This window comes from Periplaneta americana, chromosome 9, assembly GCF_040183065.1.
Source record: "Periplaneta americana isolate PAMFEO1 chromosome 9, P.americana_PAMFEO1_priV1, whole genome shotgun sequence".
Taxonomy (NCBI): Eukaryota; Metazoa; Arthropoda; class Insecta; order Blattodea; family Blattidae; genus Periplaneta; species Periplaneta americana.
Genome location: NC_091125.1, coordinates 81,502,008 through 81,527,639, shown reverse-complemented (window position 1 = coordinate 81,527,639; position 25,632 = coordinate 81,502,008).

Below are 25,632 nucleotides of genomic sequence, written 5' to 3'. Positions count from 1 at the left end.
CCGGTAAATCTTTACAATAGCGTTACCAAAAGAAGGCAAGGACTACCTACAGGATAGCCTGGAAGAGAGAGGTTCGGATGTAGTTTTGACATTTTTTTTTTTAGACAATTGTAAATATATGCAAATCATACTAACCTAAATGTCACTAACTCGATCTTACGAAAACTTGTCTTTTCCCTTTAATTAGTAAGGAAACACAGTAATGAAATGAATGTGCTGCCCTTCCCTGCCGCCTACCCCTTCTATCTCGATAGAGCGATCCCGCCTACCCGTACCTCTCCACCGCACTCCACTTTCACAGCAACTTTCCACCTTTATTTGGGAAATTGGTGTCGGCACTCAATTTTTCTTTCGTTTACGGTACATATGACTTGACTAGAAGCCAAATATATGAATACATTTGTATCTTAAAGTGGTAACGCAATTGTGAAGAAATGATAGTTTACCATATAAAGGATTTTGATATTATTATATACTGTTATTATTTTTTATATAAAAGTATTTTGCAACTGTTATTATTGTAGGTTGCCATATATTATTATATCAATCACCTTAATACCTTGTAAGGGCAACAGAACACCTGCATGAAGCAACATTCTAACCTCACTTCTACTGTATTACAGGTTACTGTACTTCAAAATAATTATTATAGTGCTATTATATACAAAATATTGATGTAATACCTACCGAAATAGTGTAGCTTATTATTAACTGTGTACTTATGAGCTGTGGCATGTTTCAGTTGATAATTGATTTCATGTAGTAGGTTTCGTTATTCGAAACTGTCTAACAAATTTCTCGTCATCCCACTCTTCAAAATTATTTGGACGCAGCCTAATTCGTTTTGCTGTTCTGATACAACGAAGCATCTGCTCCAAAACTTATCATCAGAATCAGTATCAAAATTAAATTGATCCTTCAAATCACCAGCTGTACGACGTGCAGCCATCTTGATTTCAACACCCGAGTTCCAACCTCCGGATAATGCCAATCTGCTACTCTGCCTTCCGGATTGCTAATCTGGAAGTTTAGCCTCCAGATTGCACATAACCAAAAGTCGTAGTACGCAATTACAACCGAACTTCCGGATAAATATGCCATCTGCCGGATAAGTTTAAACTAGAACTTTATCCGAGAGTCGTAGTACAGGCCCTTAGATTCCCTCTAGTGGCCAACCCTCATGCACTGCATCACAGATGTGTGACAGTGGCACAATGTCCAACACATTAATGTGCAGAGGTGCACTCATTACGACGGAACAAGCGCCGTCTTAAATCACTAAGTAATTATTTTCGCATATCATATATTACGATGTACCGAAGTACATATATTTCCATGCAGAAATTCTGCGTCATCATATGATGAAGGATGGGTAGAACGGAGAAGTGGATAGAGCGTCAGCACATAGAGCTGAAATTCCGGGTTCAAATCCCGGTGCCGGAGAGAATTTTTCTCCGTTCCACCCATCCTTCATCATAATGATGACGCAGAATTTCTGCATGGAAATATCATATGTACTTCGGTACGTCGTAATATATTTAATTAATAATGTTGGCGTGACGAACTAGAACATGCTACAAAATGTCATTAATCCAGTGATTGATATAATTAATTAAATTGTTTGTCAATATGCCACATCGTTTTCATAGTGTACTAATACTTGCTGTCTTAATATTAGCCTAGGCCATACTTAATTATTAATACTTATGTTAGTTAAATGTAGGCCTATGAACTTTAAAAAAAATTGAAAAGTATTTACGAGTAAATATGTTGGGACGGGACCCTCGTCCTTTAGAAAAAGAATATACCGGACCGCGGTGTCTGAAAGGTTGAGAACGACAGGTCTAAGCCGTCATGCCTTGAATTATGAAAACGGAATACGCGTTGGAAGAAGAAATTTTCTCACGAATTTCGACCAGTGTATGGGATCGGTGCCAACCCAGCATCATGATGAGTTTGGGGAACTACAGTGGGTAGCGAAATTCGATTTCCTAAGTCAGCTGTAACGGCTGCGGGAATCAACGTGCTGAGCACACGATACTCCCACAATAGTTGGATGATCGTTCACCTCTGCTGAAGCATATGGAAGAGAGGTCAGAAATCGGTTGGTCGGTCTTGGCCCTCCATGGGTTGTTGCACAAGGGTTATTTTATTAATTATTTATTTAGAGGATGATATGTTTGGCAAGAGGTAGGCCTATGTCAGAAACCTGCAGAAAAGTATATTTTATTATCCATGTGCTAAAAAGGACAAATGTTCATCTTCCCTCTTGCTTAAAAAAATCCCTTGTGCAGACGCTTGTATTTCCCTATTTTGACTATGCTGACATTTTACTGACTGACCTCTCCAGCGACAACAAAACGAAACTTCAACGTGCTCATAACTTGTGTGTACGTTTTGTAAGCAATGTTCGTAAATATGATCATATTACCCCATCCCTGGAAACAATAGGTTGGCTTAAACTAGATAAGAAAAGAAATTTACATTCACTTCTCCTTCTCTTCGAAATCTTGAACTCTTCTATTCCTTCGTAACTGTCGTCTCGCTTCACTTACCTTTCTTCCCACCATAATCTGAACACACGCTCTCGCCATGAAACAATACTAACAATACCATCCCATCGCACCTCCTCATACTCATCCTCTTTCATAATATCCCTGCCAAGACTCTGGAATTCGTTATCTGCTAGCATCAGGGACTGTCGAAATAAAATTGAATTCAAACGCAAACTTATTAGGCACTTGGCCAGTAATTGAGATTCGTTCAGACATGGTTTCTTGTAAATAGTTCTCTTAATCTATCACAAAATATTTCAATATCCGGTAATTTCATTACTATAGATTTTTGTTATTGTAGGTTTAATTTGTAATTCAGTAAATACAAAAATATTCTTTGTTCTTAACTTCTATGATAAAATCTCTAGCTTTCATTAATCAGGTAATCTTGTCGTACTTTAATTTTTATTGTAATTGTAATTGTAAATTTAATGTTAATTGTAATTTTATTGTTCATATTATAGTTGTATTCCCTGGTAGAGGGCCAGAGAAGGCCTGACGGCCTTATCTCTACCAGGTTAAATTTATAAATACTAATACTAATACTATATCAGATGAAATTAGAGGAGAAAGTATTGTCAATGAAGGAAGAGGAAATAAACGAAAACTAAAGAGTACGACATTAGTGACTGGAAAGGAGTCAAGGAAGAAGAAGTAGAATGAACAGCGAGGAGAAATATGTTAAGGAAATGAATGAAGAGCGCAGTGAAGGAAAGAAAAGTAGGACGAAGTAGTGAATAAAACTAATTAAAAGTGATGAAAGAGTGATGGAACGGAGAAAAATTCTCTCCGGCGCCGGGATTTGAACCCGGGTTTTCAGCTCTACGTGCTGATGCTTTATCCACTAAAATATATATATATATATATATATATATATATATATATATATATATATATAAAATATATATAATTAAAAGTGAGTTATAAATGAAAATTAACAGGCGTAGAATAAGGAGACGATAGAATTAAAGGCGGAGATAATCAACATGGAAGAAGAAGATGAGAAAAAGCAAAGTTGACAAAAGAGAAGATAGAATAAGAAAATAATGAAGAGGGATAGAGAAAGAAAAAAAGAGAAAAAGAATAAGAAAGTAAAGGAGAAAAGTTAGAAGATTAAGAAAGAAGAGACGGAACAAAATTCGAATAAGGCGAAATAGAAAGGTAAGTAGCAAAAGAGAAGAAGTTACAGATGAGGATAAAAGAAGTAATATAAATTCAAGTGCTAGCAACCGTAGAAGGAAAGGAGAAAGCGATGATTATGTTGTTAAACAAGATGGAGAATTCTGCAGAATCTTCTGAGGTTCGAATCACGCTTTCTTTGATAGTAAATCTCGAGTAATATCAAAGTCGCAGATGGAAGCAACTCCAACGTTTCCAACTTTTGGTCAGTTCAGAATTCGAGGGAAAGCAATTTCGCATGTCTATTGAAGTGACACAAGGAGCAGGAATAGAATTATGACAATTTTATACATTTCGTAGTGAAGGTACAGCACAAACCTTTAACAAAGTCCGCCCGAGCTAGCATAAATGGGGCCCCAATAAGCCAGCCAGTATGCACGTATGCGCTTTCAGATCAATATTCAACTGGGTTTGTATTTGCTGCTTACTTGTGTGCTTCTTGGAGGGATTTTTCCATATGAATGCCACTGATTGGACTCTAGGATACTTCGGTAGCGTATCTTAAGAGAACCAACCAACCAAGCTTTCTTCCGTTGTCAGATCGAACTTTTTCCGATCCAATTCTGCTTTCTTTCCCTTACCTTCTTCTATATAAAATACCACATCGCTAGGCCTTCCCTTACCCAATCCTCTGTTACTCCTTCCAATTCCTCCAACCCTCTCAATGTCTCTTTCCACAGGCACCCTCCTACCCCTTCCTCTTGCCACCTTCCTGTTACTCGCTACCCCCACTGATATTCATTCCACCCCCGCCACACACCTCACCCCCGCTCTGGAGACAGCTGTTGCTTCTTCATAACACTAAGGGTTTGGGGTGAAAAAACTAAATCTACTGCTTACTATAAATTTCTTCCTTGTGTTTGTAATTCTATAGTTCCATTAATTTGACGTACTTAAAAATCTTAATATATATCTAAGTACGATCTAATGAGAGAAACAATTTTTATTACAGAAAAAGATTGAATTAAAGTATAATCTGTAATTCGCTTACTCATGATTCACTTGCATGCCGACATGAACAATATAGTAACGCAAACTCGACAGCCTAGAAGAAAATATGAATCTATCGAACAGCTTAGATAGCCACATAGACTAGCCCGTATATGTATATATGTATATGTATTGTATTTCATGTGTATTATTGAAACCTGGTTGAGTGGAAGAGAAGGCCTTATGGCCTTAACTTTGCCAGGCAAAATAAAACTACTACTACTACTGCTAATACTACTACTACTGCTGCTGCTGCTATTGCTGCTGCTATTGCTACTTCTACTGCTACTGCTACTACTGCTACTGTTACTGCTACTACTACTGCTACTACTACTACTGCTACTGCTACTACTACTGCTACTACTACTACTACTACTACTGCTATTGCTACTACTACTACTACTACTGCTACTACTACTACTGCTACTACTACTACTGCTACTATTACACTACTACTACTCCTACTACTACTGCTACTACTACTACTACTACTACTACTACTACTACCACTACTATATGCCAGTTGCACACCACGTCGGCATATGTATCCCAGTTACGTCCCTGTAAATGTTAGATATTCGATTTGCATCTTTTTACGGATGCAATTCTCTGTTATACTTTGTAGGTATATAGCCTATGAATGGTGAATTTGCAAAACGACTTAAGTCCATAATTAGGGGGTTTTGAGTTGAGAGCATTATTATGTTACTGTGTGCAAGAGGCATCGTTTAGTATCAGAATGACTTTAATCCACGACTTTTGTATAGTTTTTATTAGCAGCAGAATATTTGGTTAAGGGGTAAAGCGACTTAGTCCTGGACTTAAGTTGTTTTTCCTGTAAAGTGCTGAAGAAACTTACGTAATATGTAATTTTAATCATACACTCAGCTGACAAATTGTTTTTTGTCTGTTGTCATTGGTAATTCTTTCCGAACTTCTCTCACGTTCACCATTCATTCCAATGCATTCTTCAGTAGGCAGTTCTATTCAGCCAGTGATACAACCAGTTCCCTTTCTACTTCTTGATCATTTTCAGCATCAGTCTTTCTCCACACTTTCCAACACAGATTCGTTTCTTATTCTGTCTGTCCATTTCACACGTTCCATCCTTCTACATATCCACATTTCAAATGCTTCTAATATAATTAGAAATATCGCTGATATTCGTATACAGAGTGCTAAAAAAAGTATCCAACATTTTAGAAGGTGCTAGTGTGCATCGAAACAAGAAAATAATGTCTAATAAAGATGGGTCCTACAACACACACTTTCTGAGATCTGAACACTTGTTCGTGGGAGGTGCTCAATGTTACATACATTCATGGCAATGGATTCCTCTGTCCCTCGGTGTAAGGAATCACGCACTCTTTGAAATTTGTTTTCATACATTAATAAGAAAATCCTGATAATGGTCCCTAGTTAATCTCTCTGGTAGCACGTATGGCCCTATTAATCTATCACCAAAACGACTGTCCATAATTTGATTGAGAATCGGTGTTGATATCTTGTTTCTTCAACTGCATGGGAATTTTTTCATCATCCCACACATGCTGATTACGAAAATTCACATCATCATCTCTGCTGAACCCCGCTCATATCCGCAACCAGACTTTTGTTTTCAGTATTCCTTCCTACGTATCATTATTCCATGCCAGGGTGTCAACTACAGTATGATTATCTGGTAGTCTACTGTATTGTAAGGCAGAGAAATGCATTGCCATGAATGGACGTTACATTGAGCACCTCCTATGAACAAGACGTGTTCAGATCTCAGAAAGTATGTGTTCTAGGACTCATGTTTATTAGACATTATTTTCTTGTTTTGATGCATATTATTATCTCCTAAAATATTGTATATTTGACAAGGCTTTAATAGTACATTATGCAACGAGCTATAATGATAGTAATTAAGACGCAAGTATGTTTGTTTATGAAACTCGCTTGCGCTCGTTTCATAATTTTCATACGAGCGTCTTAATTACCATTATAGGCAAGTTCCATACGACTTTTTATGCTCGACCGTATTTTTTACTTGAAATTATTCAGAAGTATTCATTTTATTTGTATCTGACAGAAGATCGGAAGTAACCTTGTTCATAGCTCTTAAATTGTGAGATGTGCGTAGACGCGAAAGTATTGATTTTTTCCGAGGAACAATAATGTCATTGACCTGGATGTAATGTAACATGAATTAATTTTGATATAACCTGGAAATTGATTTAGAATTGAAAAACGAGATGACAAATTGAATTTGTTTGAATATTATTTACAATTAACGCTAATTATTATAGTAACGGAACATAACCTTCTGCGGCAGTATTGATTTCCAACCTCCGTGAGTTTCCCTCGTTGTCTTTCGATTGCACATCTGAGAATAATCTAAAACCTGAACTTTAATGAATAGGTGTACTTTAATGACATGCATTAAAGGGGTGCTATCAGGTGTATAATTACTACATTTCGGCATGGTCGAGCATAAAAATATAAATCCGTAAAGCTTACTTACAGGCTTAATGTTCAGATCTACCTAACAGTGCCAGATACGTCTACATTTAACCAAGTGAAAATAAATGTGAATGTGAATAGTTTCCCTTCCATTCTTGTTATGAAGTGGAAGTGAAAGTTTGGATTACATTTTCTATACAACCATTTCATTGGATATGACATGACATAAATTTATTGCAGTGGTTTTGCATTTCCCATTATTTATTATTATTTTGAGTTCTCTCGTGCATTATACAATTATATGCAACAGCCCAGCATACCAAACTGTTGCACGAATGTGCTTCAGTAATTATCACCAAATTAAAACAATTACATTTACCTTCCTAGTTCCTCTCCGTTGGCTAGGCGGTCGTTACGCCATCTAGTCAGCATACCCATGGAAATAATGACGTCACTTCGTAATTTATATAGACTCACCTGCAACAAAGAAAAAGACCAAATATATATTATCAAAAAATGTACGCAATGAACACACTTAAGTTATTTCTATACATATTATTGATTTATAAAATAGTAAATGCTCTCTTGCAAACTATGAAAGTTTTGCAAATCAAGATTTCAGGTATAACTCCCTGTAAAGTTGATTTGAATAATTTCGAGGGAAAAATTGTTTCGGGGCCGGACATCGAACCCGAGACCTTTGGTTGAAAGTTTTATTTCCGTTAATTAAAGTAAAAGAGCTTTGTAATAATATTTCAACATTAGGTGACATTAATATTTCGCGTGTTCAGACTTTCTCAGAATCTGTAATATTGTTGAAATGTCAACATTACTATGCATTGTAATATATATATATTTGGCTGTTTCTGATTTGTAGTAAACAATACAGCCCCAAAGACACGAACAAAGGTGCTTCATAAAAATCAAAGTTGCAAAAGAAAAACATGCAACTCAGTGCTTTAGGACATTACAAGAAGTCTGTGGGAGAGAAGTCCTACGATACTGAACTATTGAAATTTGAGTGGAAGCGAGGCATTCGCTTTCAATCAAGAGTTGACATCCTAAGAGCTTTAGATTGATCAGTGAGATAGATATCCAGAAATGCTGCTGCAAATGGAGTCCGCCATCTTCCAAGAATTTAGCAGCGTATTGTTGACATGGCAGGAGACTATATATAATGTCAAAAGTAACTTAAATAAATTTAGTGTTAAACACTAACTATCTTGCCATTACTTTTCGAATGCCCTAGTATAATGATAGCTGTGAACAAAATCAATTTATTTTTTATAGTAGTGTAGTGCATTAACTGCTGAGCCATATATACCCGAACGCAATCTTTCTGAGTCTAAATTGCGATAGAAAAGTTGAAAAAAAAATACAAATCTCCATGTATCGATCAAAATCAAGCAGAAGTAATACAAGAGGGTGGAAGCGCATTATCTAGCGAAATTTATAGGCTTATACTTGCTAATTGGGAAAAGGAAATTGTACCAGAGCAATGGAAGGATTCCATAATTGTACCTATATTTAAGAAGGGAGACAAGATTAACTGCAGTAACTTTCGTGGAATATCACTTTTGTTGACGTACAAAATTTTGTCCAATATTCTTTTGAGAAGGTTAACTCCTTATGCAGATGAAATTATTAAGGATCATCATTGTGGTTTAAGGCGTAATAGATAGACTGTTGATCACATTTCTTGTATTTGACAGATTTTGGAGAAAAAATGGGAGTATAAGGGTACAGTATATCAAATTTCAAAAAGGAATATGACTCTGTTAAAAGAGAAGTTTTATATAATATTCTTCTTGAATTTGGTATTCCCGAGAGAGTTGTAAGATTAATTAAATTGTGTCTCAGTGAAACGTACGCAGAGTCCGTTTTGGCCAGATTCTGTCTGATGCTTTTTCAATTCACTGCGGGCTAAAGGAAGGAGATACACTATCACTTCAACTTTTTAACTTTGCTGTAGAATATGCCATTAGGAAAGTCCAGGATAACAGACAGAGTTTGGAACTGAACGGGTTACATCAGCTGCTTGTCTATGCGGATGACGTGAATATGTTAGGAGAAAATCCACAAACTATTAAGAAAAATACTGGAATTTTACTTGAAACAAGTAAAGCGATAGATTTGCAGGTAAATCCCGGGAAAAAAAAAAACAAATTATATGATTATGTCTCGTGATCGGATCATTGTACGAAATGAAAATATAAAAACTGAAGATTTATCCTTTGAAGAGGTGGAAAAATTCAAATATCATGGAGCAACAGTAACAAATATAAATGACACGCGGGAAGAAGTTAAACACAGAATAAGTATGGGAAATGCGTGTTATTATTCGGTTTAGAAGCTTTTGTCATCCAGTTTGCTCTCAAAATATCTGAAAGTCAGAATTTATAAAATAATTATAATACCGGTTGTTCTGTATGGTTGTGAAACTTGGACTCTCACTTTGAGAGATGAACAGAGTTTAAGGGTGTTTGAAAATAAGGTTCTTAGGAAAATATTAGGGACCAAGAGGAATGAAGTTACAGGAGAATGGAGAAAGTTACACAATACAGAACTGCATGCATTGTATTCTTCACCTGACATAATTAGGAACATTAAATCCAGACGTTTGAGATGGGCATGGCATGGGCGTATCCTGTAATGCATGTAGAGTGTTAGTTGGGAGGCCGCAGGCAAAAAGACCTTTGGGGAGGCCGAGACGTAGATGGGAGGATAATATTAAAATGGATTTGAGGGAGGTGGGATATGATGATAGAGAATGGATTAATCTTGTTCAGGATAGGGACCGATGGCTGGCTTGTGTGAGGGCAGCAATTAGGTGTATTAGTAGAGAAAATGGGAGGAGTATTAGTAGAGAAGAAGGAATCAGAGAAGTGGTATGGGAAGGATGTGTAGGAGAAGTAGTAGTAGAAGGACAAGTAGTAGGTTAAGGAGTAGAAGAAGCAGGAGTATTATGGGAAGAAGTTGGAATGAGAGGAGAAATAGGAATGGAAGAAATAGTAGAAATGGGACGAGAAGAAGTACGAATGTGAGGAGTAGAAGTAGGAATGAGAGGAGAAGTAGGAGTGGCGAAGTAGTAGTAGTATGGGAAGTTTAGTATAAGTAATATGAGAAAGTGTACGAGAAGTATAAACAGGCGCACTAGCAGGAGTAGGAGGACGAGGAGAAATAGATTTAGGAGTAGGAAAAAGAGTAGGAGTAATTGTAGTTTTAGTGACTTTTTCAATATCAAAGCTTATTGAAAATCGAAATTCAGTCCGAAAAATAAATGTCTGACAAATTTTACGTGATCTCGCTATCAGTGATAGGGCTCTTTTATGTGCTTTTAATCTACGACATCGACACCAACAGCTTTACTTGCTTTCGGAAGAAAAACATGCATAGGATATTATCGTCCTTCAAAATCCATCGCCATGATGGATTAGAGCCCGCAAACTTCGAATAGCGGTAACCACTACACCACCAAAATATACGCGTAATATTTAATAAAAAAATTATATCATTTTGCTATTTTGTGTTTGTACTAATTTTATGTTAAGAAACAGCGTGGTGATACATGATTATAGAGTTTAAGGGCCGTATTCATAGACATTTTTAGCGCGGGCTTTCGGTGGATTATCAGCGTTTTTCGTATTCATAAACCAGTGTTAGCGATAGGATATGATTTGAATTCCGTACTAGTAACCAGTGGATAGCCGGGGCTAGCTTAGTACGCTCGTAGCGCGTGCTGCGAAATATCTATGAATAGCACCCCTAGTGTTCTTACACAGTCATTAGAAGAGTTAGGGTGTGGCGGACCAAAATTCCAACTTATGATGGTTATTAATAATAATTATATTACGACAAATTATAACTATTATGATGGCGATAATTAATCAATTTCCTACATGTAATATAAAGCAGAAACTAATGCTGTTTGATATGACAGAAAATGACTCTTCACGCGTAACAGAATCGTTATATAAGCTTTCTGCTTTGCAGCTTTGTTGTGTTCATTGCTTAACGCAAGTAACCAGAAGTCACGCAAGTTTCTAATTAGAGTATTGCGTAGCTCGCGATATCTGTGAATCGCTTGTGAACACACATAATCTATTCCACAGGCCAACAGCTCGTTTCTTTTTTCTACTATTAGCAACGAGATAATTTTTCCCGGCTAGCTAGACATTACCGGTGAACGTATGGCTCCATATATTGTATCTAATTTGTGTCATCTACACCTACGTAAACATACATTAAACAAGATATAATCACTTTTCCAGAAGCAGTAATTGCAAAGGTTAAGGTGTTGCTTTGACGTTTGGTGAAAACAACTCTCGAGGGTTAGGATCTTAGTCTAGAGATGAACAACGATCGAGAAAGCGAGACTAACAGCGCCCCCAAAGCCGAAAACCCGCACGAAAGTGTTGCATTACGTCGCGTCCTTGACGTAAAGACTGGTTGTGACTGTTACGAGACTCGAGATTGATAACTCCCGAAGTCCTGAAGTCAAACAGCCTTGAATCGCCACAGTTGTTTATACCTGACTGAACTTTTATCTACTTTGGCAACTGTTATATATGTATAAACAATTAAGTAGCCTATTTAAAACATCATCTCTACATTTCAGTGTATAATAATCCGTTCCCCAGTCTTTATTTAACTACTAGGCCCTTATTAAAAGACTAGGAATTTTCTTTTCATATGTTTAAGATCAAGTATGCACTCTCAAGTAATAAGGTATTAATGTTATGTTTTATGTTTCTCAGAAATGCAAATTTATTGCAGAATTGTTTTTTTTAATTTTTTATTTATATAACCATTGCATGTTGGAAAGTTGGACTTTGCATTCAGTAATATGATAGATTGGCTTCGCGTGTATAGACATTAATACCCATTATTTGTGGTAAATGTAAAGAATTGTGTTCACACCTATAAAACATTAAGGATTTTAACTTATTTTAATTCATCTTGTTTTATTGACAATTTTAGAAAGCAATGGTTGTTACACATAACACAGTAATTCTAACATGATTGAAAGTATCATATCCAGCCTTATTGTATTTGCACATACATTTATACGACAGATGCAACATAATATTACAGTTGATATTTTAAAATATTTGCTATTGTTATGTACCGCCTGATGATGCCCCAAGAGGGAAAAAAGTTCGTATTTGTAATAAATTCAAAACAAATGTTATATAAATATATTTAAAACAGTAACTTGTTTTTAGTATATTTTGATTGTTAAATCATTAAGATTAATAATTATAGAAACTTGATATAAGTGTACATGTTAATTGGCTTATCTGAAAAATCAATGTGAATTGTAAATTCAAAAAGTAAAAGATCAATTTCTTGAAAATTGATTATGATTGATTCTAAAGTTGATGATAAGTATCGTTTTAACCTGTTTCCAGTTTGCATTCTTGTGAAAATTTAAAGTTTCTTCAAATAATAAGGTATTAAATGGTCAATTTTTTAAAATTTACGATGATAGACTGTAACGATGACGAAATCTTTATCCTCTGTCCATTTCTTATTCTTGTGAATGTTTAAAGTTTCTTCATGTAATACGAAACTTCAAGGACAATCCTTGAAAATACATTATGATGATAATGATTCCAGTTAGTCAATATCTATGTTTAGCATGCTCATTAATACCAAATACTGTTTCACGATCGTTTTCTTGGAATGATTGTACAGTCCAAGCACCCTGTCTTTATAAAGATCATAATAATTTTGTACACTGTTTGCCCATACGTCACTACTTTTGAATAACTTTTGGGTTCACAATTCTCACGAAATTGTGGATGTTAGAGCCAAAGGTTCAGTCTTTGAAATAATATGTGGTGATGAAAATTATGATGGTGATGATGATGGCGATGACGATGATGGATATCACTGTCCGTTCCTTATAAATTTAGAAGAATAGGTACTACCATTATTTTACCAATTTGCAATAATTATATTCTTTCTTGTATCATTTAGAGTTCTTAAAACATGCATCAGTTCAGCTTAAATAATAAAAAAGGAACATTAGAGGAAATCTTATAGTTTAGGACTGGAATGTCCATTAGTGAGGACTCATCGCACTGCTGGTAAAAGTCCAGCATTTTCCTAATTTTGACCTCAGCTTAATGCGCAGGTTTGTCATTAAAACAGTGGTTAAACGGGGTCCACAATTAGCCCCTGTTTCGTGAAAGAAGATCTTCCTTCTTCTTCTCGAGTCAAAAGAGTATATAATGGGCCCTCCGAATTGCAGTGGTGGTAGCACTGCTTTCACGTGATGTTGATGGTGATGATCTAGTTACCTCGGCAAGATGCTGGGACTGCAACTTTGCTCTTCTTGCCAAGAGCTTCAGTTTCCTCTGCTAGTTGGTTTCTCAGAAACCACTACGTACTGTTTCTTTTGTGACGCACCTCTCCAGTTACTAATGGACTTCATCTCTTTGAGTACAGACTCGCTCAAGACGTTTGCCAGAGCTTTGGAGGCGGCTTGGGTTACAGGCAGGGGTGGCCAACGCTTTAAAGTTTCTAAATTGATATACAGGATGTATTGTAAAGCATAATTCCAAGCTCCTTTCCGTATTATTTCTTTTAAACATAAAGCGGAGATAAATACTTTAAGTTTGTCAGCGGAAAACAGGAAGAAGACTCCTATGCATACAAACTTGTTGTTAAGAAATAGAACTGGTAAAATAGGTGAACATGTAAGAAGAACAAAGGAACACAATGAATAGGAAATTATAAAAAAGAGAGGAGTAACTCGACCATCTTAGATAAGCATAAACAATAACTTTGTGGAATTTAAAGCTAAAAGAGTGGAAGTGTGGCAAACTCAGAAATCCATAGTGGATGAAAAACGGCGAAGGAAAAAAAAATACGACTACAAAGGATAAAAATATAGGCTAACATAAAATACACTGATTTGGTTTAAATTGTTCGTACAATATGAAGTAGCAAGCAAACAATAAATAAATAAGTAGGGCAGTACAGAAAGTCATAAAATCTTTTAATCACCGACACTTTCCTGAAATTAGGCATATACACATTACAAATGGCTTTTAGAGAAGCTGGAGGTTCATTGCTGCTCTTACATAAGCCTGCCTTCGGTCCCTATCCTGAACAAGATTAATCCAGTCCCTATCATCATATCCCACCTTAGTCGGCCTCGTTGGCGCAGTTGGTATAGCGCTAACCTTCTATGACGGAGGTTGTGGGTTCGATCCTGGGCCAGGTCGATGACATTTGAGTGTGCTTAAATGCAACAGGCTCGTGTCAGTAGATTTACTGGCATGTAAAAGAACTTCTGCGGGAAAAAATTGCGGCACACCGGCGACGCTGATATAAGCTCGGCAGTTGCGAGCGTCGTTAAATAAAACAGAACCTTTAACTTTATCCCACCTCCCTCAAATATATTTCTATATTATCCTCCCATGTAAGTCTCGGCCTACCCAAAGATCTTTTCCGTCAGTCTTCCAAATAACACTCTAAATGCATTTATGAATTCGCCCATACGTGCTACATGCCCTGCTCATCTTAAACGTCTGGAATTAATGTTCCTAATTATGCTAGGTGAATAATACTATTCGTGCAGTTCTGCGTTGTGTAACTTTCTCCATTCTCCTGTAACTACACCTCTCTTAGCCCCAAATATTTTCCTAAGCACTTCATTCTCAAACACCCTTAACTTCTGTTCCTTTCTCAAAGTGAGAGTCCAAGTTTCACAACCATGCAGAACAATAGGCAATATGTGTTATAAATTCTAACTTTCAGTATTTTTCAGAGCAGACTGGATTACAAAAGCTTCTCAGCCGAATAATAGCTTGTTACGAAACCCCAATTAGGCCTAGGCGTATTTTAAATTTAAAATATAATTAAAGAAAGAATGGGATTTATAGGTGTAAGCAAACAAATGAATAATACAAAATTGGTATTTTACCACCATATTCTTCTTTAATCATTATACCTATATCTTACCGGCTTTGTAGAACAACTCGTTAAGTAATTCCTGCGAAATTTTCCGATTTTCTTTGAATAATTAATCGCTTAAGGTTTTCAGTTTAATTCGCGGCTACAGAGAGATAAAGAGCATTTTGATGAATAAATTCCTGGTATCAAAATCGAAGCAATGGATTAAATACATTTCATTTGAAACATTTCGAAATAAATTTTCTCAGAACGGTATAAATAAACAAACTGGTGTCACGAATATGACACGTGCTTCTCTTTAAAGCTTTCAAGTGTTGCGCATATATTGTTTTATTTATCATGTTGGAAAACATATGTACTCCTTAAAGTCTATTTCCTTCAACTATTATTTAAAGCATACGCATATAATTTAAATAAACTCGTTTGACACACTTCAAAGTAAAATAAACCTTCGTTTGCTTATAATGTGAAAAGTAAGACAATTGATTTTGTTTATGAAATACACGATTGTAATTAAGTTTTGACAATTGACAGAAAAAATATATATGTATATTGTAATAATGTCCAAATATGTTTATTTACTATAATCCGTGACACAAACATTAGTGAAAACGGATAACGCCTTTGTTTTACAAAATATGTGTTACTTTTTTCCAATATTTCCTAAATTACAGTCATAAGGTTCACGTAGATTTTCAAACATGTTTGCAAATATAGGTCCTGTAGTTGGTGAAAGGAAATCATTTTCTGTAATTCCAAAATTTCTTGTCGGTAGATGGGCTCTTTAACATACCCCATGCATAGGCATCGGATGGTGTAAGATCAGGTGAATGCGATGGTAAAAGATTAATGTTTTCGACGGAAATTTATGCGTTTCCCAAATCGTTTCTGGTGCAAATCGAGTATGTTTATGGCCTTTACAGCAACTTGTAACATAAATGGTTGTGAAATATTTTACGAAACCAATCTGAAACGTGTTTAAAACTCGGGCCATTTGCACGTCTAAATACGTATGAACGGAAATAATATTCAACAATAAAGACTTTTACCTCTGTTGTGAGAGCCATAATTTTATTACTGCAGCAATAAGGCAAACACCGAACCTAGAAATGTCTAAATATACTGGCAATTAAATAAACACTTGATTGCTAGGAAAAGTTGTAAAATGGTCAAGCTGTAATTTCAGTAACTATTTTTATTTTGGCGCGTACTGTGCAAAGGAATCTGAGAGTAACATGAATTTTAAAATATTTAGAGCTTCTTTCAACGGTTAATTTCCACGTAAAAATGGCTTTACACTGAGGACTGAATCTTTTAACAGATCTCTCTCCGGTATATGATTACGGTCGGAGGAGGTAGGACATAGGCCAAATTTACAAAGAAAATTATAATACAGGGTCATCATTTTATTTTTAGTAACATTTCTAATGTTAACCTGGCTATACCTTTAGATTAACGGTTGAAAACCGGAAACAGCGTTTGCTACTCCCACGACTGGATTTCGATGATACTGCGTAAACTACAAGCAAATCACTTTACTAGGTATAGGAGGGAAAAGAAAATTAGTTTATACATTTATGTAAACTAGGAAATATCGCGATTTTCAGTTTGATAATTTTCATTAGGCTTTTGTCTAATCAAAATACAGTACTATAATAACAATATTTTTTTTTACTCACGAACTGAGCTATCCATTCGGACATATTCATTATGCAGCGTATATTATACTGTCTACAGCACATTAGCATACAATATAGAGAATGAAGTTAAATTGAAAAATAATGATAATATGGATATTTAAACACATTTTTTTTTAATGGTGGCCGTTCATTTCGATACAGGCTTCAGTTTTTTTTTTTGCATATTATCGCACTCTACACTAGGCCTATTTTACCTAATTCCAATTACCAGTTTCGTCCTTCGTACCAGTAACTCATGTTGAAATAATTCTGTAACTACTCTATAAAAGAGTACTTTACGTACTGTAAATTCAATCTTCATTTTTGTCCGATCCGAAAAAATAACATTACTCAGAGATGCTATCTACTGTCCGTCCAAGTGGTTTTGTCGCAGATCGTAGAAAGGGGGGAAATGACGTGACAGTTAATTACTTAACGAGGCCCTTTTATTTAAGTTATTTTAAACAGTTGTATAATATTACGTAGACGTCTAATTCCTAACATAAATTAATGTTTTCAGAAATGAGCTAAGCCCAGCTTTACAGAAGGGTGAGCAGAAGCGGGTGGGGGAAACTGGGATGCGACGTAGACAAACGGACGACAGTACCTGTGCAAAAACATGATTCAATATTGAAAGCTCTTTCGTCACTGGAAAACGCGAACGTATTACTGAAACGTACTATACTCACTAACTCAGTACTGTTTGCTTTTTACTGCATACGCGGCCTTGGTTCTGTGTGGAGGGAGGTTGGAAGTTTACTAGTAGAAAGGGTGGGAGTGACTTACATTAAAAAACTCATATACAATAAAAATTGAAGTAAAAAATGATGTCCCTGTATATATACATATAGGACATATGTATATTGCCTATTTATAGTAATTTTCCTTCACAATTATTTTACATCGATACTAAGTTCAGCATCACAGAAGTCTTCTTAAGGAATGTTCAGCATCACAGAAGTCTTCTTAAGGAATGTAAAAATAATCTAGCTACATCAATCTTCCCGTAAATCAAGCAACTGTTAGGTACCGGTACGTTCCTAAAGAGAAGAAGATATAGTCGGGGCGTTCAATTAATAACCAGCCAATATTGAAACATATTTTCCTTTGAAGAGTTAAGACAAGAGTTTGTTTATTGATTAGGCTTTCTCAGATGCCGTTTCAAATTACAAGGAGCGATAACATATTGTGTCTAATAATGATGCCTTGGCATTTGTAATTGACGTGCCTATATCATCTCGACGTGGAGTATGTAACAACATTGTCATATCTCTAGTTCATAGACGACGAGAAAGGTTAGTAATTTTAATTTAAATTTTCATTAAAAATAATCTTATAGGTTAAAATTTATTCACTGTGGATGTTGCTGGTAAAAATATGAATTTAACTTATATCGGTATAAAATAATTGTAACTAAAGATAGTATCTACAACGAAAATGTAACAACGTTGCTTAACATCGCAAGTATTGATGCGTGCAAAGTGAAAAAAAGATATATCCAACACAAAGCATACCGCTAGGGCATTAATTGAACGATTTTACTATATAATGAAGATATAACAAGGGAAAGTTCTTAGAAATATTAGACTGGAAACGGAATTACTCCAAAATAATTTATAATTAGTCTATCTTTATCACAATTACAGCAAACTTTGAAGAATCTGAACCCAGTTCAGAGTTGTAGAAACAGCATGTCCATGCAGAATAGTAGCTTCTGTTAAAATCCCACGCAATTCGGAGTCTGCAAGGTGAATTAGCAATGAAGAGAGTTATTCATGCAAACAACGACTGCGTCCGGCGGACTCACTATTATTTATTAATCTCACAGAATCCGACATCTTGTGTGACGTAACACTGAGTTGGAATCTCCATTCCGCACGGTCAAACAGAGTGCTTCGTTCTTCTCTCAGAAATGTTCATAAATTTTACAATGCTCGCATTCCAGTAATGGGGCGTAGGGTTATGTCTGCATGGTTCTCAGAAAATGTTTAACGTGTATTTCAATAGTCGATATGATTCTTTATAGGACAGCTACATGCATTATATAACTGCAGTACCTGGAAAATTATTAATATTTTAATGACTGATACGCGTATTATGAGTTTTTACTTTGAAACGGTTTTAAAACTCTATAAAATTTAGCTGGAAGTCACTCTGGCGTATTATATTAAATTTTTAGCTGCATGAAAATTTAAAAATCAAGCGTTAGCGCTTCCAGCTACAAATCCAGCGGATCCCAGTTCCATTCCCAGCAGGTTAGAGGAAATTAGTTTCTGTTCATTGGAGACTGTCTGTATGTCCGTTTCTTTATGTTCATGATCTTGAACATTGCCCTTGTGCCATGTTGACTACATGAAGAAGGAATAATGTTCCACAGAAAGTAACGGCAATAACTAAACTCAGGAAAAGCATTGCTTCAGATTAGTCTTGCGATGTACTATAGCTAATGTTTACAAGCAGAGTACCTGTGCATAGCCTACGTCACTCAGCAGACCACTGCAATGCCAGAGTATAGCATAGTACAGTACAGCACAGTCAAAAGCAACACTACAGACTAACGGCGTGTATCTGTGGTAGGCATTTTTATATATTTAGCCGTTCTACAGTGGCCGCAGCAAACCCACCTACCTCATTCACCTCGTGCATTAGATTGTCTGAAACCCTCTCCCTCCTTATTACTGTTCAGCGGCGGCTCGTATATAAATCAGTACAATCTCAATGATCAAAACAGAACCAGTTTATTTCTAACAGACAATCGGGATTAAAAACCAAAATTTATACATACAGAGAATAAGGGATAAAGTCTGTAAATATCGTAACTTAAATTATCGTGATAATGAATTTTATATCAAAATAAATAAATAAATAAATAATTAATTAAATAAATAAATAAATAAATAAATAAATAAATAAATAAATAAATAAATAAATAAATAAATAAATAAATAAATAAATAAATAAATATATGAACCGTAACTAATGTCATTAGTATCAGGATGTTATTCTTTTAGATATTTCAAACAAAAAATTGAATACAATTATTTTGCTCGTTTTTGCTTCCACTTCGAGATACAAATTATAGAAACATTTCATAGAGTCTTTAAAAAAGCCATTGATTTAATTTTTGATATGCAATCAATTTAAGAGAGCAGTGTATTATGATAATAAATTATTGAAACAAATTTAGTTTTGTCCTTTAAATGTACAGAAATTTGACCCGACCCAATGTAACTTTTCGTTCTGAAAAGGAATTTTAAAATGTTACATTTGTTCGGATAAAATTTCTCTACATCTAAAGGACAAAACTAAAATTCGTTCAATCACTTATTTTAATAATACAATGCTCTCTTAAATTGACTGAGCATATTGACATTTAAATCAATGGATTTCACAAAGCACGCTATGAAATGTTTTATATAAAGCAATTTTTTTCTCGGAAAGGAAGCATAAACGAGCACAATTGTATTAAACTTTTTTGTTTGAAATATCTCAAAGAATAACATCCTGAAATTAATGATATAAGTTACAAAATTTACAGACCTTGTCCCTTCTTCTCTGTTTGCATAAATTTTAGTTTTTAATTCCTATTGTTTGTTAGAAATAAACTGGTTCTGTTTTCATCAATAGAAGAGTTGCATATTAAGATGAAATTAGAGAATTGAATTGAAGGGCTCAGAGCCAAAGGCGACCAACCCACAATTTTGTATTGTTCATTATTAAGCATTTTTTCAAACCTATAAATTGTGTTAGCCTATATATTCATAATATTTTTTGTGTTTATTAAATGTAGACCATTTAAAAAAATTGTGAAACCAATAATTTTTGTAAGTATCCTCTTAATATCAACTCTTATTTACTCATTTTATAATTGTGCGTTAGTTGCCTTTGGCTCTGAGTCCTTCAATTGTAATTAATTGAAACTCAGAAAGTTAAAACTCTTTCCTGTAATATAGTTTACTCATAATGCCACTGCATATTTCTTGCATATAGGAAGCCAATAACCCTTTCTAGCACAGCAAACATCTAACATTCTCTCCTTTCTCACAAAATAGTTATTGTTCTTTCCATTCCGCATGGAAACAATATGTCCTCGCCTCCTTCGACTCACCGAAAGATCCAATTTTACATGACTGGAGGAATCAAAGTATTTCACAAGAGCAGTTCTTAATATAGTAGTCATGCTGCATAACAAAATAATTGAAAAATACCCATGTCTTCAAAATTTTAGTGTCAGCAAATTCAAATATATCGTTAGCAATTTAATTTTTAAAGAGTATGTTGTTATTTAGTGTGTGTTGATATATTTATACAAGTCACATTTTTTAAATTATAATTGTATTTTTTCTAGTTGATTTATCCTCAAGTTTTTTAACTCACTTTGTTTCTAATAATAAATTATGTGTATCTTTTTTAAGTATGTGTTAATAATTGTTTGGATAACTCCCTTAGCACGAGTTTTTACCGCTTCAGGGATAATTTCTGTTTATAAATTTGTACAAGTTATTTTACTGGCAATAACTTTAAAGTTAATCTTACTTCCTACGAAAGGGACATTATTTTATTCTTATTAAGCTTTCGAAGGTAACTACGCGAGTCAGCACATTGAAGAACGTCAAAAAATCCTGCCGATACAAGTGAACTAGAGGGTGAGGTTGAGTAATCGCGTATTACAAGTTCTAAATGTACTACTTTTCCCGAACTCTGACCTGGATATATGTTAAGATTGTCACGACAACAATTAAGTAAGATAGATACTCTGAGAATATATTATGTTGGTCAGTATGGTAAATGACAATGAACTCTTTTGTAAGTTGTATGCATTGAAAGTACATAGTATGTAACATTGGAAACATAAAAATAGAAGTGTTAAACATACACGTGCTTGTGACAGAAAATATCAAGTTAAGGGGTTAGGTACAGCTTACAGCAATAAAATGTTTGAAAATATTCAACGTTTTTTTCTCCATTATTGTATCTTGTACACTATTTTTACGATTAAAAACATTATTTACATATATATATATATATTTTTTCAAAATTCAAAATGTGCAGTTCACTGTGCAGTGATGAAGCGTTTCTCTCATAACTCATAAACTTGTTAACTTTTTCATGTTGTCTCTCTTTTATTTTATTACTGAAACTCATGTTTATAATGTCATGCTCTTTCAAGTACATTGCTTAATAAATATATTTTTTTTTATTTTGTGTTAGAAGAAAATACTGATATTTGACCATTTTGTAAAATTAACTTATTTTTTTATTAGACAATCTATCAAAGATAGAGAAGTGATCTTGCATCATATTGTAGATGTGACCTGCATTACTACACAAAACAAATTTCATCACAGAATGTTGGATAGTTTTTTAGTTATGTGGGATACGCTTCATCTACTGCACAGTGAACTAAATTTAAAAAAAATGTAAATAATTTTTTTAAATCGTAAAAATAGTTTTTCGTATAGCAGAAGGACAGTGTTTTACACCTACTAATTTTCATTTTTCTACAAGATACAGTAATGGAGGAAAAAAATTTAATATTTCCAAAATTTTACTGCTGTAAGCTGTACCTAACCTAGATACAACGGACAAGTACGTGAGCTATCAGGTTCTGGAGATGTGTGTGAAGCATCATTTCAGCGTATATTCCGTAAACAAAATATAACGAAATGAGAAACTTTATGGCTTTTTGGGAAAGTAGACACGGAGGAAAATTCCTACGTAATCGACAGTGCAGTTGAATTATGGACAACTTTCCTATGGAAAATGTATAACTGAAGTAAAAATAAATTAATGGATAAGAAATGCTTTTTCCTAACCCTAATAATAACACAATGGTGAGGACGAAATGAGCCATTTTGTCTAATTTTATAAGATAGACTGTTGTAATAATGAGCTTCATATAAATATCATCGGATTAGCGGGAGTAATTAATCCTGTGTTATATGTGTCCTCGGAAAAAGAAGTTTTTCACGCCACGGTAGTAGAATTCAGAAAAGTTTTAGTTGACGTTACCCGAAGAAGTGAACGACTCATCGTAAACTTTATGTGAGCTTCTAGCCTAAAGATCACTTGTCTCACTTCGTTCACACTGCCCACTTAAGTGGGACACAGCTCGTGAACTTTTTTTAAGTTGGTTATTTAACGACGCTGTATCAACTACGAGGTTATTTAGCGTCGATGAGATTGGTGATAGCGGGATGGTATTTGGCGAGATGAGGCCGAGGATTCGCCATACAGCTCATGAAGTTTAAGAGGAAGGACGCGATATCGTATATATTTCAATTTATACTTTCTCCATTCTCCCTTACTGGTTCATTGGTTTATTAATTAACCAAACAATAATCCAACCACTATTTGCAACCTAAATTTGCTCTTTCAACTGCAGTGTTGCCCAGTTATGACTAACTGTAAGTGATGAAGATGGCTGTGATAGATGTGGTGAAATTTTGAAAAGATATAATTTTAAGTACACGCCAACAACAAAAAACAAGACCTGTTACTTAGAATCAGTTAAACAGGTAGTAATGATTGGTTTCATGGAATTAGTTACTTCTCCATGGATGTCAAAATTGGACATAAAAATAGGACATATTAATACAAATCAGTTAATTTTTAATATCAGTAAAGGGATGTGCTTAAGTAGACAATGTTTTAAATGAGAGCATAAAAATATTCATAAATTACAATTGCCTACATAATTGAAACATGTTGGGACAAGCTGAAGAAGACATTTGTCAAGAAAGGGTATTTGAATAATTGAAGGGAAAATATTGTGTGTAAACCAGAAAAAAAAAGCGACAAGGTTAAAATAAGAAAATAAATTTCCTAACCTGGTAATTACGCGGACGGAAACAGGTTATTTTGTAAAGATGTTAAACGAGCTTGATACACATTAAGGGTGCTATTCATAGACATTTCGCAGCACGCGCTACGAGCGTACTAAGCTAGCCCTGGCTATCCACTGGTTACTAGTACAGAATTCAAATCATATCCTATCGCTAACACTGGTTTATGAATACGAAAAACGATGATCATCCACCGGAAACCCGCGCTAAAAATGTCTATGAATACGGCCCGACTATTACTTATAGGTGTCATTTTTTTTAATTTATGCTGACAGCAAAGTTGAGAAACAGGTTCATTTTTTGAAGGATTCAGAGCCATAGTGGGCCAAGCGCCATTTATTAAGAGCGGAGAAAGTAAGGGTTAAAGTTAAGTGAATACCATAGTTTAATGAGGATTGACATATCATTTAGTTTGAATGTGTATACTTTATATTACTTCCTGTATGTTTCCCTTGAATTATGGTGATAACTTCATTTTAATCCTTGTTTTCTACGGTCTTAGTAAATGGCGCTTGGCCCACTATGGTTCTGAACCCTTCATTAATTTTTTAATTGGTGAACCTATTAGAGTAAAATAGGGAAGGAAGTTTTGCAAGATGCATTAGGGCCGTTGAAAAAAAAAAAAAAAAAAAGTTTATAATTTTGAATTCTCATTCATGACGACTTGTGAATCTTTCCGACAGAAGTTATTGTGTTTTGTATTACGTCGCATTCATCACGCATTACTGAAGATGAAATGAGGTGCATACTTCTTATTTAGATTTTAATTTTCAGGGTTACATTTCTATAAATTGAATCAGATGCAAGATAAGTATGAAAAATGACCCTGAAATCTAATGTCATGATTATTAAAAATGAATTATAGATATCTAGAGGACATAATTTTCGAATTATACTGAGGAAATTAAAAGTATTGATAGTTTATTTCATTAAATATATATTTGTCAGAGTCCTTCGTGACATTTATTGAGAAACTGAGAGAAAGAAAACGAGACGAATTCGATACTAAGATTATATGCTTCAAGGTCACTCTTGTAAAAAGAAGAAACAGTAAGAAATTGAGCAAGATACTCCAGTACTTTAAACATAAAATGACAATTTGTTAATAATGAGATATTCAGGATTAATTAATTTCAACTCGAGAAGAAGAGTTTCACTTTCCATCTTTATTTTACTTTGGGATTGCAGAAGATGGCTTAATTACAGAACGCCAGATCGTTACGAGGCTCGAGGACTTGGCACGGGTTACGACAGCTTTATTGCACCGGAAGTATCCCGCGCAAACAAAAACGCCGAGTTTCAACACCAGAGCGCGTTGCTGGCTCGTGACTTCTTAATGGGTACATTTTGACCCCGTCTTTTGTCTTCAAAACCGTCTCCCCTGCCAGATACGATTAAACCAAGGAAAGTAACTTGATGTTGTCATTAAAAATATGACGCAAGAGCTCTTCTCTCTTATTTTTTAACATCGGATAAGAGTCTTGAAAGATAAACTAGAAAATTAAGAGTAGCATCGCCATTATAAACGCTAAGATTAATGGAATCACAATTTTATGTCATGTTAAAGTGAAATATGTCTCTTGGCAGGCTAATTTATGGAATAAAATCTAGGAATTAATAAATGTCTATATCGACAGAAGCGTAGTCCTCGATGGTGGAATCATTATCGCGTTTCCTCTACCTGTAGAACTGAAGTTGACAAGTTCATACCCTGGCGAAGAAGATGAACGTCTAGAGGCAATAAAATGTTTAACAAAACATATTTGAAAATACAGTGAAGCTGGAAGGCAAGTGTAGGTTTGAAGGGACACAAAAAGGATGTCCCTGAATAGAAGAGCTCGGAAGAATATCCATCGATCATTTCTCATTCACTCCAAAATATCAATTTCGAGTCATTATAAGGGTTTCTGCAGAAGATTACAAATCGTTGCTTATTCACTAGAAAATTAATTTTCTGAAAATGGTGTACATAAGATAACAAAATAGGTTTACATAGCCTGCTATTTATTTATT